Here is a 14,459-nt window from a genome sequence, read left to right as displayed (position 1 = left end):
CAGATACTGTGATTGATATTTCGTAGCAAGAACTGTTTCTGTTTAATAAGATTATGCGCTTGACTCGTGTATTGCTGTTATTTCAGCTTGGGGTCTTTTCGTCCTTTTCGAGCCGTAACCGACATTACAAATCGGATTGGCACCACTAAATCGGTAAGCTCGTGCTAACACTCACCTTATATGAGATACTGTGACAATTGGTACAAATAGAATATGTTTTCATCGGAGCCCCTAATAACTTTTTCAGAACTATACCCTGTTCGATGGTTTCTACATAACTGGATTACAATATAGATCATATTTGATGACCTCCGATCTGGGGTGATACGGTCTCACCACAGACATGTAAGTCCTTCTTTTAAATACTCAATTCTGTTTGGGAGGGAGAATTGAGGCATTGTCACATCAGGCCTATAACTTCTGACACAGAAGTGTCCATGAGTAAATTATGATTGTGAACGGTCTATTACGTTGTATATCTTGATCAACATACCATGCATACATTTTGAGGAGACATGATCCATATGTGAAACGTCTATTTGAACAAATTGGGATAATTAAAATCCCACTTAATAGTAACTCGTCCGTTTTGGTCCAGTTACAGACGCAAGAATTTTAGCTCTCATCGCATATACTCATCCCGAGCACCATCGGTCAGGAGCCCGGCTGGGTTGGAATTATCACCAGCTGAGCGGTGAGCCTCCATTTTACTTTATCTACAGCCTTACCACTGTTATGCCTTCCTGTCCCATGATTGAATTCATGATATTTAGTGATGAGGTTCTTTTTTCCTTTTCTCCTTGTTGTGTTTTTGAACTGGTTATTTGACTATACAGACCTTCTGACGTTGACACAGCCATCTAGGTATGCGTTCGTCTGTGCATTCAGTCACAGTTTCCATCACTGTGCACTATTCACTATGCATGTAGTATGAATGTGTCGCACACGGATAGTATACTTTTTCCGCTGCAACAGTCACATACGCTGTACATCAGTTTTCTCAGGAACGACAATCAGATTCCCTCACCTTATGTCATCACGATCTCACCAGTTACAAGCACAGCCATTTGAAATATCGGTATTGGACACACTGTCGACACGAACGTGTTGTGGTGGCACATATTAGGTGCGAGGTGAATCACTGTATGTTCACTGCAGTAGGAAGCTTTTAAAGTTTGTACAAAGACCATATACCAAGGTCTTATCTGTAAACTATATACATATTGAGGCACATGCTCTATTGTGACTTATCTGTTTGTTTCAGCCCTGAGGAATCGCAAGTGCGATGAAACACGTGTCGGCTGGCTGTATACTTAATTAAAGACTCCTCGATTTACCCTTCATTGGAGCTTTGTCGAAATACTTCTGTCATTTTTGTTGTGCTGAACTGTTGTTACTGTGTTACTTAACTGTCTAAATACTAATACATTGAGTGCATCGGCAACCCATTCATGGAGTTCTGCGGTAACACACAAACTGCAACAAGAAACTTGTATGAAATGAGTCCTAATTCCAAACTCACAAAAGGCCTTATTGTTTCAGTGGGGTTATTCCCCTCTTAAAGCGGGGGAGGGGGGGGGACGCGGGCTCTTGCCTGTCCTACCGACCCCTGTCTATGCTCACGACGGATTATAAAATCCTGAGCAGGGTTCTTGCAACGCGTCTGCTTGCCCATATGTGCACTTTGGTCCACCCGGATCAGGCGGGCTTCATTCCCCAACGCACCACGGCCACCGGTGTGCGCCGCTTACTGCGGGTCATGGGGGGGGGCGATATCGGGGGGCTCCCGGAGGCCGCAGTGCTTTCGATTGATATCGAAAAAGCCTTCGACAGTGTGGAGTGGCCGTACATGTTCCGGGTCTTAGAGGTGTTTGGGTTGGGAGAGCGATTCGTGAAGTGGACGGCTTTGCTCTACAATGTGGCTACAGCTAGAGTGAAGACGGGAGCTACGATATCGGCGGCATATCCGGTTGGCCGGGGGACGCGCCAGGGCTGTTCTCTGTCCCCATTGCTATTCGCGCTGGCCTTTGAGCCGCTAGCGGCTCATGCTCGGATGGGGCTGACCTATGAGGGCCTGGCACTGAGGGGAGACTCACTACATCTCTCTGTATGCGGATGATCTGTTGATGTTTTTGGCAGATACCTCTGGCTTCCTTCGTGGGGCCAAGCGCCTCCTCCTTCGTTTTGGCGGTCTCTCGGGGCTGCGGGTCAATTGGGGGAAATCGTGCCTCTTCCCGGTGGCGCCGAGGGACTGTGATTCCCGGATGGAGGGGAACCTTCGCTGGGAGCACCGTTGCCTCCCCTATCTGGGCACTCTGATTTATCACACTCACCTAGATCTGCTGGAAGGCAACATCAACAGAGCAATCAGGAATCTATAGGGTTCCATGGGGTTCTGGCGAGCTCTGCCGCTATCAGTAGCAGGTCGGGTGGCGTTGCTGAAGAGGATTGCTCTTCCTCGTCTATTGTACTTGTTTCGCACCCTGCCAGTGTGGGTGCCGGCGTCGATCTTTCGCAAACTTCGATCCTTGACTACGGGATTTATATGGGGTCAGGCAGGCGTCTGGTCCCTCTAACAACTTTGATGCGTCCCAGAGCTGATGGGGGGTTGGCGGTCCCGGATTTTGAGTGGTACTATCTGGCGGCGCAACTCCAATGCTTACCCAAGCAGTATCCCGTGAATTTCGCGGTCCGGAGGGGCCGCAGGGCAGGTTATTTCCGAGACACGTCATCTCTTTCATAGTACTGGGCCAGAAGCTCGAACTGGGCCGCCTCACCCTCGAGGAGCGCACTATTCGCCTCTGTTGGCTCCGGAGTCACAGGCGCGCGGGCACCTCTCGCCCATATGCCCCGGAGATTCCTTTGGGGATGTGCACGGCCCTCCCACACAGTGGGGATTGGTCGGCGCTGGCCACCTGGGAGGACCTTGGGTTGCACATGCTTGGAGACCTGTATCGAGATGGGGCGCTGCTGACCTTTCAGGAGCTACTCGACGCTTATGGTCTCCCGCGGGGAGATTACTTATTACACGCCGCCTTGGTGGCCAGTATCCAGAAGCACTGGAGTGGGGGGTCTCGCCGAGCCGCCGACCTCTCTGGGTTGCCAGTATGTGGGCATGGCGGCTGGCACTTTCAAAGCCGTTACTTGTCTCTACCAGAGGCTTTCGACAGAGGCCATGTTGCCTTTGGACGGGCTGCGTTGCAGATGGGAGCTGGATCTTGGGAGGCCAATCCCTGAGACAACGTGGCCTCAACTGGTTCGGCGCGCCTGGAAGGGCACGTGGAACGCCAGGTTCCAATTGGTCCAGGTTTTCACGCTTCACAGAGCGTATCTGACGCCGGTCAAGATTTCACAATACTTTGGGGGAGTCACGTCCCTCTGCCCAAGATACGGTACGGACGGGGCTGACTTCACCCACATGTTCTGGTCATGCGCAACGCTGGCGGACTATTGGATCGCGGTGGTAGCTTGTTCGAACGTTGTCACGGATCGGCGGATAGAGGTACACATGGGCGCTTGCTTGTTGCTCTGGGGTCCGCACACCCCCCGGACGAAAGTCACTAGTAAGTTTTGTGATTTGGGCTTAATTCTGGCCAAACGAGAACTCACCTTACATTGGGATTCGTGCCGAGGCCCCAGTTATGCGCGATGGAAGGCGGGCTTCCTGCGCAGGGCGCGTGCTGAGAGCTCGCTCCGGCTGCAACAGGCCAGGCATCTAGATAACGACAAGGCAATGGAGGTGGCTAGGGCATGTGAGGCGTTGGTGACAGAGCTGCAGGGGCCGGTGGATAGTTCGAGTGATGAAGAGGAGGAAGTGCTGTAGAGCTGGGGACTGGATGGGTAGCCCGCTTTTGTAGCAGACTGTTTCTTAGCGCAGGACTGGTGGGCGTACACAGACGTTGCCCCCCTAATACTATTGGATACGATGGAGCACATTGTTCGAAGGAGGGTACTCATGGTTGTTGCATTTGTACGAGTTGAACGGGGCGCACTGACAGGGGTGGGGAGGGTCGTTGGGGGGTGGGTATGAAGAAATTGTTGCATAAAAGGCATGACTATCATAGATTATGTTGTATTATGGGACTGATGAGCATAACTGTACTGTGGTACAAGATGTTCCCTTTGATGAAAAATGCCAATAAAAACTATAGTTACAAAAAAAAATTGTTTCAGTGGGGTTTACAATGACAAATACACAACAGCTTATATTATTAGCAGTCGAACAGTAAATGTCTACGTTTTATCCTGCCTAGTAGCACTATACACATCAAACATTGAGCACAATTGAAACAATCGCTGTTGTAATAGGACATACACTAAATAGAACATTTTGCATGTATATAAGCGTTCATTCTGAACAAATACATTTGTTTTTTCAGCTAGGACTGCAAATTAAATTTTAAGCGGATGTAGCCTGGGGCTAGAATAACTTATTACAGAGATGTTCTTATGTGACTCACACAAAAAACAAGACTCTTCTAAGGCCACGCTCACTGGATGTAAGCCACCTACCATCGTTGCTTTTAGTGAAACCTCTGACTGGGAACAGACCCCTTGCTGTTAACAAATATATATCTGTCCCAAAATAAACTGAAATCCCACACCTGTGAACAAAGTTACGTTGCCATTTCGGCATTAAAATGGCTAAAAACGACAACCTGGTGCAGCTGTGATTGCGTTGTGCTACAAAACCCCAAGATATGGTGGCCACCTGGCCAATATTTTAACGACTTGGACATTACTTTTATGTTTGGCCGGTTAAAAATAATAAAGTTATAATTTGTCCTTTTCGAAATATAAACGTGAACCATCAAATACAAGAAGAAATCAATGCAAAAGTATTTTGAGCTTTTTAAGTCATCCTAAATGATTAATGAAAAGCCGTGCACACTAGCTATGTCCGTAAAGCACATAGAATAGTTTTCACTTTTTTTTTTAATTAGGTACCTGCTCTTGGTCCTTTCATGATCTCAAAACATTAACAAATGACTGATCATTTTCCCGGAGAAATGTGGCAAGCCTAACGGCTGCCCCGCAGAACATGAAAGCAGGTGCTGGTTTACATTTCGAGGCTTAAACCCGTGATTCCAGCATCCCCATACAGAAAATGGTACAGCCCCGGCTGCCTACATACATTCATTCATTCATTCATTCACAGCACTGGACTACCGCAGTGTAAAAGGAAGGCGCCTACCGTTCTGCTTGCTGGAAAGGCTTCGATGAAGAGTGATCGGAATCGTAGACAAGGATGCAGTGTTTCAAAAAGGAAATTCGTGACCCCCCACACGAAAGCCTACGAGAACGGCTGGGTACAACCCTCTTGTTGTGGCGCCATTCTCCCGCCGAGGATGATAACCCCACCTCAGAGTCTAGTCTACGGATGCCGGGGCGCTGGACTCCTCTCCGGCGCTCATTCTGAGCTGCACATGCACTACAGCCCTGTGAGGTGCCCGGTCCCTGGCTGCCATTCCTCTGAGGTCATCTCATGGACACGCCCCCTGCACCCCCCTCCCCCTCTCTGCAAGGATTAGCTTCCCTCTTAACTCCTTCTGCGCCACGGCTGCTCTTCACAGACATTCCCAGGGAACCAAAACACAAGCTTTGGCAATGGGTCTCGGGGTGTAGCTTGTTTTGTTATGGTTTTCGTAAAAGTTATAGTTTGGTTTTTGGGGGGATTTTTTTTTTGGGGGGGGGGCAGGCCCTCAGTGATATAAAACATTAGCTAAAAGCATAAACATTGTTTTTAATCTAAAAAAGCACACATTCCATGATAGTTACTAACGCTAAAAGGACTTTGTGTGTAAATGAGCAGACTACTGTCAGTCACAATTAAGTTAGCCAATGGCTGAAGTGGGCTGACACAACCCCCTTGTTGCCTGAGGAAATGTGAACAACATAGGAGTCAGACAGGCCTATAGGGTAATTGGCAGTGCCTGACGGGCTGTGCTGAAAGGTTAGTGTGGGGCCGGTTTATAGTCAGTTTGGCTCATATTTACGGCTGATTTTTCGGATAGTAAAATAAGAAATGCCTGTAGCAAGCTAATCCATGCAGTCTTCCATACCTTGAAAAACACTCTTACAGCGTGTCTTTACAAGTTCAAAACATCTCAATTTGCAAACATGGGCCACTTCTTTGTGGTTCACTAATTGGGGGCATTTTTATTTCGGTGCCCAGGCATATTCCTGTTCCAGTCCGACCACGATACCACAGCAGACTAATAGATGAAGAGGGCTAGCTGAAAGACCCTGAAAGCATCCATACCAAATGATCCAATTCAGGTGGAAGACTAGAGTGATTTTTAAAACCCTCAATGGCTTTATTTTAGCCACCCCCCACGTCTAAAATTTAATTTCCTCGGTTCCAATGTTAGTCAATTGGGAAAATGAATTACCCCGTTTTATTCATTATCTCCCTCTTTCCTGCTTCGAAATGTTGGCATGGTTGTGAAAGTAGACATATATAAATATTAGTGAAATAAGAAGGCATTGGCTAATGCAAGACCGAAATACCTTCACAACAAATAAATGTGCAACTGGCCAGTTTATAAGAAAAGTAATCAAATAATCATGTGGGAGAATGGACACTTGTAACTATATAACCATAAGTTAGCTTGAATCACCCTCCTAAACGCTATGTTAATTGTGCGGTGTATATCTTTTTTTCCGCCCCACATACGCGTTAAGGCATTATCATTGGGTGTCCAAATTTGTGCTGTATGCCAGCCTCAACCCGAGGCAGCCTCTGGTTTAGATAGTAGTGTCCACTTTTGTGGTGGAATTTTGTTTTTAGACACAACTCCCTTTACCTCTTTTTCTTTGGGGGTGCCCCTCTGTTTCTGGACACTACTATCTAAACCAGAGGTTGCCTCGGGTTGAGGCTGGCATACAGCACAAATTTGGACACCCAATAATAATGCCTTAACGCGTATGTGGGGCGGAAAAAAGATATACACCGAACAATTAACATAGCGTTTATGAGGGTGATTCAAGCTAACTTATGGTTATATAGTTACAAGTGTCCATTCTCCCACATGATTATTTGATTACTGAGACTGGGAAACTGAATGGACCAGAAATCCTCCTTCCTACCTGTTGATTACGAATGTATAAGAAAAGTAACTCTAAACCAAAGGAAACATAGTTTAAGAAGAGAGTAATAAAAAGATAGAGAGCTGTGAATAAAGCAACAGCAAAAAGAATATAAATGAAAAAGAAAGCACTAAAGAAAGAATGCACGGTTGGAAGAAAGTATCAGACTACTGTAGCATTACAGAACCGCTGCTGGTGGCTACACTGGATGTTAAAGACGCTATGCGCAATCTATAGTCCCAATCTGCAAGGGTGGGCCTATAATTCTGGAGACTGCCTTTTAAAACTGGTATAGCCACAGGCAAAGGGCTTTTAGGCTATTAGAATATTCAACCAACTGCGGGGAAAATGTTCTTAAACAATGAGAAACAAAAAGACACATTTTAGAATGCTGAAGTACTGCCACAGGGTTTTCAATGGCTCCCCCAAAATTCCAATGTTGTAATATAGCTTTATAGCCAGGGGTAGTGGGCTACACCAGCCATTAAAGGTCTGCTCCAGCGTGGAAGACCCACACCTTTAACAAGGGAGCGAGCCTTTAAAATAGCCTTATAGCCCGCCGTAGCGGGCTATACCAGCTATTAAAGGCCCGCTCCATCATTAAAGGGCCGTGCCAAAGGACGGGAGCCTTTAACAAGGGAGCGGGACTTTAATAGCTGGTATAGCCCAGCTAAGAAGGGCTATAAGGCTAGAGGGCAGAATGTTCTAACAAATTAAACAAAGGCGTCTCGGAGCCCAAGGGGATTTAAATTCCCTCGAGGTCCGAGAGGCCTTTGTTCACAGCAACAGCTGTGAACAAAAGCAACATTGGAATGTTGCTCTGCGGGCCTTTACCGGCCCGTTAGAAGCTTGTAACACTCCATTATATTCAATGGAGTGCTCCTCATTCCAATATTCTAATATCTACTTAACAACCTCAATCAGGTGAAGAACCAGACAAATGTTTCTCAGTGAGTCGAATATTTTTTATTATAGCTGCACTAGCCTTACCCTTCTCCACTACTTCTGTAAGATTTTCCAATCATGCTTCTATAAGCCCTGTGGAGATTGCATGGCCAGAGTAAAGAACTATGCTACTGTTCGGACATGGAAAGATTGCACATTCTGCTGTCACAACTCAACCATCACCATTTGATTCAGCCCCAGTCAGTCTTCCCGATGACCCCGGAGATAAAAAAAAAATGCTTTAAGTCACCTGAAGCACTAGACAGCTGCGGTCCGTGCAGGTAACAGCAGTGGGGACGGATTCCGACAGACGATGCAGAGCGGGAATTATTTGATTTTCCCTCAGCATCGTACCTCGAAATCCCCCCCCCCCCAAACCGGCCCCACCGCTGTGACCTGTAGCTCCCTCTTACACACTCCATCCTCCACTTCCTAGCAAAAGTGGCATGCCTGCCTCTTCCCCCGATAACCACAGAGGAGACCTTAATCTTTAAAATACAGAGAGTCATAGTGTAGATCTACCATCAGAAGTGGAACAGACTCAGAGTAGTCTCAGCTCAGTTGCTCCTCTCAACAGTTCTCTCCTCCAACACCATCATCTAAATCCAACGACCAATTTCCTCTTGCACACAAGAGGAGAGACACACAGATCCAACACTAGATTAAGCCACCTCTTAACAGACAATAAGAACACTCCTATTACAAAAACATGCACCTGCTTTCTACATGTCTACAGCCTCATATCGACAACCTCTTTCGAGCAGCATTCAGGTCCCCATTCAGAACAATATACAATGTCATATGCAAGGGAAACGCCTCCCTTTTTGATGGGTTGGCCAACATGAGATATTATTCCAAACCATGGGACATCAATCAGCACCTTATAGGCTAAACATGCAGTGGTTGGGTGAAAAGAGAAATAAGAATGGAAAGGGAAGAGCCAAGTGTAGGTCTCATCATCGAGGTACATTAACCGGTTACTTGAGTAGTGGCAAAGAATCGACATCCTTGAGGTACGTTCAAGATGTCTATCGAAGTATGACGCGTCACACTAACAGAGAGAAAAGGTGCCATGGTGATGGCAATGCAAGGAAATGCCACCAACAAACATATCTCCGGTGAAGAAGTTTAAATGAAGAAATCTTAGCAAACAGGAAAACGCAAGCCTCATCACAGGCATGGACAGCGGAGAACACACCAATCAGGAGATCAGCCAGGCATCACTCGAGGGCATGGAAACTAATCAGCCATGTCTAACCCCAAGAGAAGTTACAGACTGCATAAGCAGTGACAGCAGAATGGAAACCCACATGGATTGTCTGGAGACCTGATGGCATAGTATTTTCAAAGACTGTGCAAGTGATGAAAGGCCAAAGACTACGTGACTTCACATGTCAATATGGAGACATGATCTTTGGTCATCCTAGGTCCCGTTGTTCTTGCTTTTTTCGGTTTTGGGAGATATGCTGTGTTCTACCAACACAATACCCATGTTTACAGCCTATTTAAGAAGTGGCACACTGGCACCCGAGCACCTATGAAGCTCGTCTCAGCAGACCCTGCTCCTTAAAGGAATCCCTCACTATTGGGAAGGCACTGCAACCCGGAATTCCAGTGTCAGTGCCTGTAATTGTGGACATCCTCCTCTAGCACTGTGAAGAAGCTCAGTAGCACTCTAGGCGGGAGTAAAGAGCAGTGGCCCTGCTATGGATTACACCGAGTTACCTGAAACTGCCTAAAATCAACGCTACCCAATACATAAACAATTGCAATAATAAAGTCTGAAAAAATTGCAGTCTAAACTCAAGAAGACAAGTTAGGAAGTACAGGGGGGGGATTATTAATGATGTATGTGTTCTCTCAACAGTTCCCACCTGCAAGGCTGAAGCTTAAAATAAACCTTTTAGGCCCTTCTTCGAAGCTTCGCCCAACACACAGCTGAATTCTCCTACTGACTTGGCAACACCACAAAATACAGCCACAGAACAGCCATCTTAAAGGCAAAGGGTCCCTCGGCTAATATGCTGTTGCAATGAGAAAGGCACCTTCCAAGTCACCACATCCCTGCTCACTTTCATGCATTGCAAAAATCAGAGAGCTTCAACCAGCAGCATTACACCCCTTCACTCTAAAGACAGCAGGTGATAAGCTTAAAGGCATAAAGAGACGGATGGGTCCTCCCTGCGGGGGTCATGGATCCATCTTTATGCTAACCACAAGATGGCTTCAAGCAAACCAAGATGATGGTTATCAACTTCTAGTAAGGGAAGAGTGACTTCATCTATGCAAGGGAGGTCACATCCATACTGGAAGAAGAGGCAGCAATGACTATAGGAGAACAAGGCAATCATAAGGGCAAGTCTTCAGGCACACCAACACTCCTGACCTAGAAGGAAGACTCTGCTCTGTTTTTCTTCTGCTTAAACCTTCCTCCGCTTCAATAGAAGATAAAAGGGAAATGAAATTCCCCAGACTTTGTCACCAAACCTCTCTCTTAAGAAGAACTGAATGTTGCAATGTGTGCATTTTAGTATCCTTTGACCAGGCCACAGAAGTTGCAGGATTCAAAGGATTAAAAGATTTTGAATATCAATGAAGCATTATGGTCTACATTTAAGTCTCCTCCAGCAATACCTACAATTCACATAGCTGATTACCAAAAGACCCGATCATGAGATCACGCCCCTCAAATCTGGCTGATGAAAGAGCTCAGCTACCTTGAAAACTAGGAGGGTATTTATGCAAAAGTATGGAGACTCCTTCCAGGTCCTCGCAAAGCAATCTCAGACTTTTATACTTGTGGAGGTACATAAAATAAACCAGAGCCAAGAACATGTGTTACTATTGTGCTTCAGCTGGGTCGTGGTTCTAAGCGGGTTCCAAAGTTATATCAATGCTTTAAGGTGCCTTGTGGTGTCTGCCATCAAATTAACTAGACTGTCTTTGACTGCTTAACATGACAAAACTCTATATCTCGTAAAACGTTTACAAACCAACACAATCAAGGCACGTTATTTCCCACTCAAACCCTATTCATCAGGTATGGTGAGCGGCATTTTTTTTCTCCATAGAGAAACGATAACGATTAGAAATCAGATCCCTTTTTGGTTTTCTTGCTCAAATTCAAGGCCCCTTCAGTTAATTTTTTTCATTTTTTATAACGCTTTATCATCCCAGACCAATCGAATCCTGTTAACGTGTCAGATGCCTCAAACAACCCTGCAGTCTGAGAATTTGATAAAATATAGCCCGTTTTTATTATTAATCCACAGCTTGGACCGACTGGTATTTTTCATTAGTTTCGCGGATGACCTCAGCGAACCTGTGTGAAGATGGCACGGTGTCCTCATGTCTTTTACCTTAAGCCCCATATCTGTGGCAGGCAAATCATTCACACCTTTTAACTATTAGTGTCGTGTTTTCCCCAATCCGTGTTGCAAGCATGCTAAAGGTCAATAGTGGGCAGATGGCCAATCCCTAACCATTCGACTGGCTACGTGAACTTGCTGAACAATACTGCAAAGGAGTTTGCAATCTTGAAGTAAACTAAAACAGCGACTGGGTAAACAAGATTTTTGATTGGAGCAGTTCAGTGGGCAAATATTTGCTGATTGGACCCCCAAACCAAATACAAAGAGAAACCCTGAGATTATTGCTACTGAAGGCTAAGGTTTTCAACCATAAGGTGAAACATCTAAACAACATTCAGTTTTAAACAAGCATTGGCAAAACCAATTGGTCTAGACTTTGGGGTCTACTATTGGTTTTGTTCATGCCGTTGACGATACTACAGCATTGGCAAAGAAAATTTCTTGTAGATGCTGTGTAGCATGGCCAGAAGTGGAAGAAAAAGAAAAAAGAACGAGACGCTATGACACAGTTGCCTGTGGCAGAATTATTTTGTAGGTACAAGCATATGCGTGATGACTTATGCACATGTGTGTTGCCACACATGTGCACACCGAAGAAATTAAGTGAGGATCTTTTTTTATTTACTAATTGCACATGGATCATAAATAATTAAGACAGTGTGTGTTGGTGGGGGCAAAGGAGGAGTTGTTTGGGGGAGTGGATGGGGGATAGAGTAAAAATAAAGGCAAGTGGGGTAGGAATGCCAAAGCAGTAGACGAGGATGGGGCAACATGGAGGGTGGGAGGATAATTACAGCAGAGAGAAAAACGTAGGGGCAATTGGAGAAGCATATGCGGTACAGCGCAACACAGAGTGCAGGGCAGAAGCACATGGGCAAGAGAGAGCAAGACAGAGTGCATGGGCAAGAGAAGCACACAAGAGAGACAGCTGGAAAACACATGCACTCTCATGCAGTGTGTAACCAAAAAGACAAAAGTCCCCTAATAATTGAGCAGAGGAAAGTCAGACAATCAGAGAGATGGTAAAGAAGTCAGGGGAAGAACAAAAAGAGGATGAACAAGGAAGGCCATCAAATAAGAAGCACACATATGCGAGTGACAATAAAGCCAACCAATGGTAAGCTATATGTGGGCTATAGGTCACTGTAAGTTCTTGATAAGCCCACGTCAGGTCTTTCCCAACCAGACAACTAGCCTGTCTGGTAGGTGACACCTAAAAAGGGGTGAAAGGGGTCTCATGCCCTGGAGAGGGACTAATGAAGAGACTACATGGGTGTATCTTATGGCCTTTGAGTTAGGTCTAGCTTAGCAACAGCTTTAGTTGCCTCACCACCCTCATGTAATAATAAAACATCATAAATATAAAATACATACATAGATAGGCTTGTCTAAGGTAAATCGTCTTCATTCACTTGTCTGCTCAACCGTTGTTAAATTTTTCTTCCGTCCGGCACAGCATACACTATGTGACGATGGGTGAACCCACTTCTGTTATTTGCTCTCTTGCACTGTTAGTGATGCTATTTTGCCTGTTCATTTGTACCTCCACTAAAAACAAGTGCACTTCAGTACCTGGGCTGGTTGGCCAATACTTTACTTTGCCGTTACCTTTTCTTTCCATTCTGCATATTGTTTCAGTTACCCTTGTGTGTTAAAAACTATGTCTTCGTGCTGCAGTATTTCAAAGCCTAAACTACTTCCTGTTTGCGCCAATAAGATTCACATTTTCCTGTGATGCCGGTTGGAATTAAAAAGGGTTGTTTAAAATACTTCTGCCTGGTAGGAATCACCCGTACTGTTCTGTTAAAATGATACTTTATGTGCCTTTTATTCAAACTTTTAAATTGCGAGCATATTGCCACCATGCTTAGGCAGCTTTAATTTTTTGTGGCTCATGTTTGTAATAAAAAAAAGAAAATGGACCACTGTCGAAAACAAACATACTGTCCTGGCCAATGCTTGTTACATCTGGATTCAATAGACCAATTAAAGTCCAACAGATGAAAACCCGGACTAGAAACAGGTGAAACAAAAAATATAATAGAAAACAAATGACACTTTCCAAAGCAAACACAGTCTAAGCATAAAGGTCTGCCTTTAATCGTTTCATGTTGCTATAGTGCAACAGTGCCATGCTCCGCCAGTCTGAGTGCCGCAAGGCTCTTCGTTGAACCCTACACTGTTTAAGGTGTATGTTTGGCCGTTATCAGACATCATTTGTGATCTGGGATTCACAATGGTCTCCTATGTGGACGACAACCAGATTGTTGTCTCGCTGTCACCCAATACTCTCGCAATCTTCGACAGACTTAACTTCTGCCTAGATCGGGTAATTAACTGGATGGCCTCTGGCTACCTCAAGTTAAACGGGGACAAGTCATAATGGTGACTGCAAATAATCCGGCACTCTGGGACCATTCCTCTGGCTCCCGTACTTGGGGGGAGCATGCCCCTCCCAAGTCCTAAGTAAAAAAGCCTTAGCGTCATCCTAGACAAAGACTGGACAATGGTCTCTCAAGCTAAGAAGGTGTCGAGCATCTGCTTTGGCCTCCTGAGGTCCCTTCAAAGACACTCAAATGGCCACCATAGGGAAATACTGGAAACATTCATGGACCTTACTGAGCTCGAATTTGCCCTCAATCCATGCCTCTGCGTAAAGCCCAGGGGCCGAATCATCTTCTATACTCCTTTTACAAGACTCTTTCAAACCCACCTCTTAGGGCGCTTGAACTCTTTCACCTTCCACTCCAGCCTTGCTCCCACGATATATGAGGCTGACATTGGAATCATTCGAAAACTGGGCAAGCCTACGACAGAATGTGTTTTTCTGGCCCGTAGCCATCTTAAATACAGACGCCAAGCTATACACTTAAATACTGGCCCTAAGATTAGATCCTCTGCTCCCCAAAAGGGTCAATCCCAACCAAGTCGGATTTATGAGACAGCGCCAAAGCCAAACATCAGGCGACTGGACCTCCTAGTGGATAAAGTTCACAAACAGAACATCCCAGCGATGATACTTTCACTAGATGCCAAAAAGGCATTGGACCAAGT

General features: G+C 45.5%; 1 protein-coding gene across 4 annotated transcripts in view; it reads right to left on the bottom strand.

Annotated features, from left to right (window-relative positions):
• FARP1 (FERM, ARH/RhoGEF and pleckstrin domain protein 1) overlaps nucleotides 1-14,459 on the bottom strand; it is a 543,186-nt gene that overhangs the window by 504,398 nt on the left and 24,329 nt on the right. Inside the window, exon 1 of one of the 4 annotated variants that reach the window (XM_078657515.1) lies at nucleotides 5,195-5,471. The exons of 2 other annotated variants lie outside the window; for them this stretch is intronic. The gene's annotated coding sequence lies outside the window, so the exon portion shown is untranslated. Of the gene's footprint in view, nucleotides 1-5,194; nucleotides 5,472-14,459 lie in introns of those variants that run through there. One more of the 4 variants, XM_078657513.1, reaches the window with a different exon arrangement.

This window comes from Lissotriton helveticus, chromosome 8 (assembly GCF_964261635.1).
Source record: "Lissotriton helveticus chromosome 8, aLisHel1.1, whole genome shotgun sequence".
Lineage (NCBI taxonomy): Eukaryota > Metazoa > Chordata > Amphibia > Caudata > Salamandridae > Lissotriton > Lissotriton helveticus.
The sequence above is the reverse complement of the archived record's forward strand: the minus strand, read 5'-3'. Positions and strand labels throughout refer to the sequence as shown.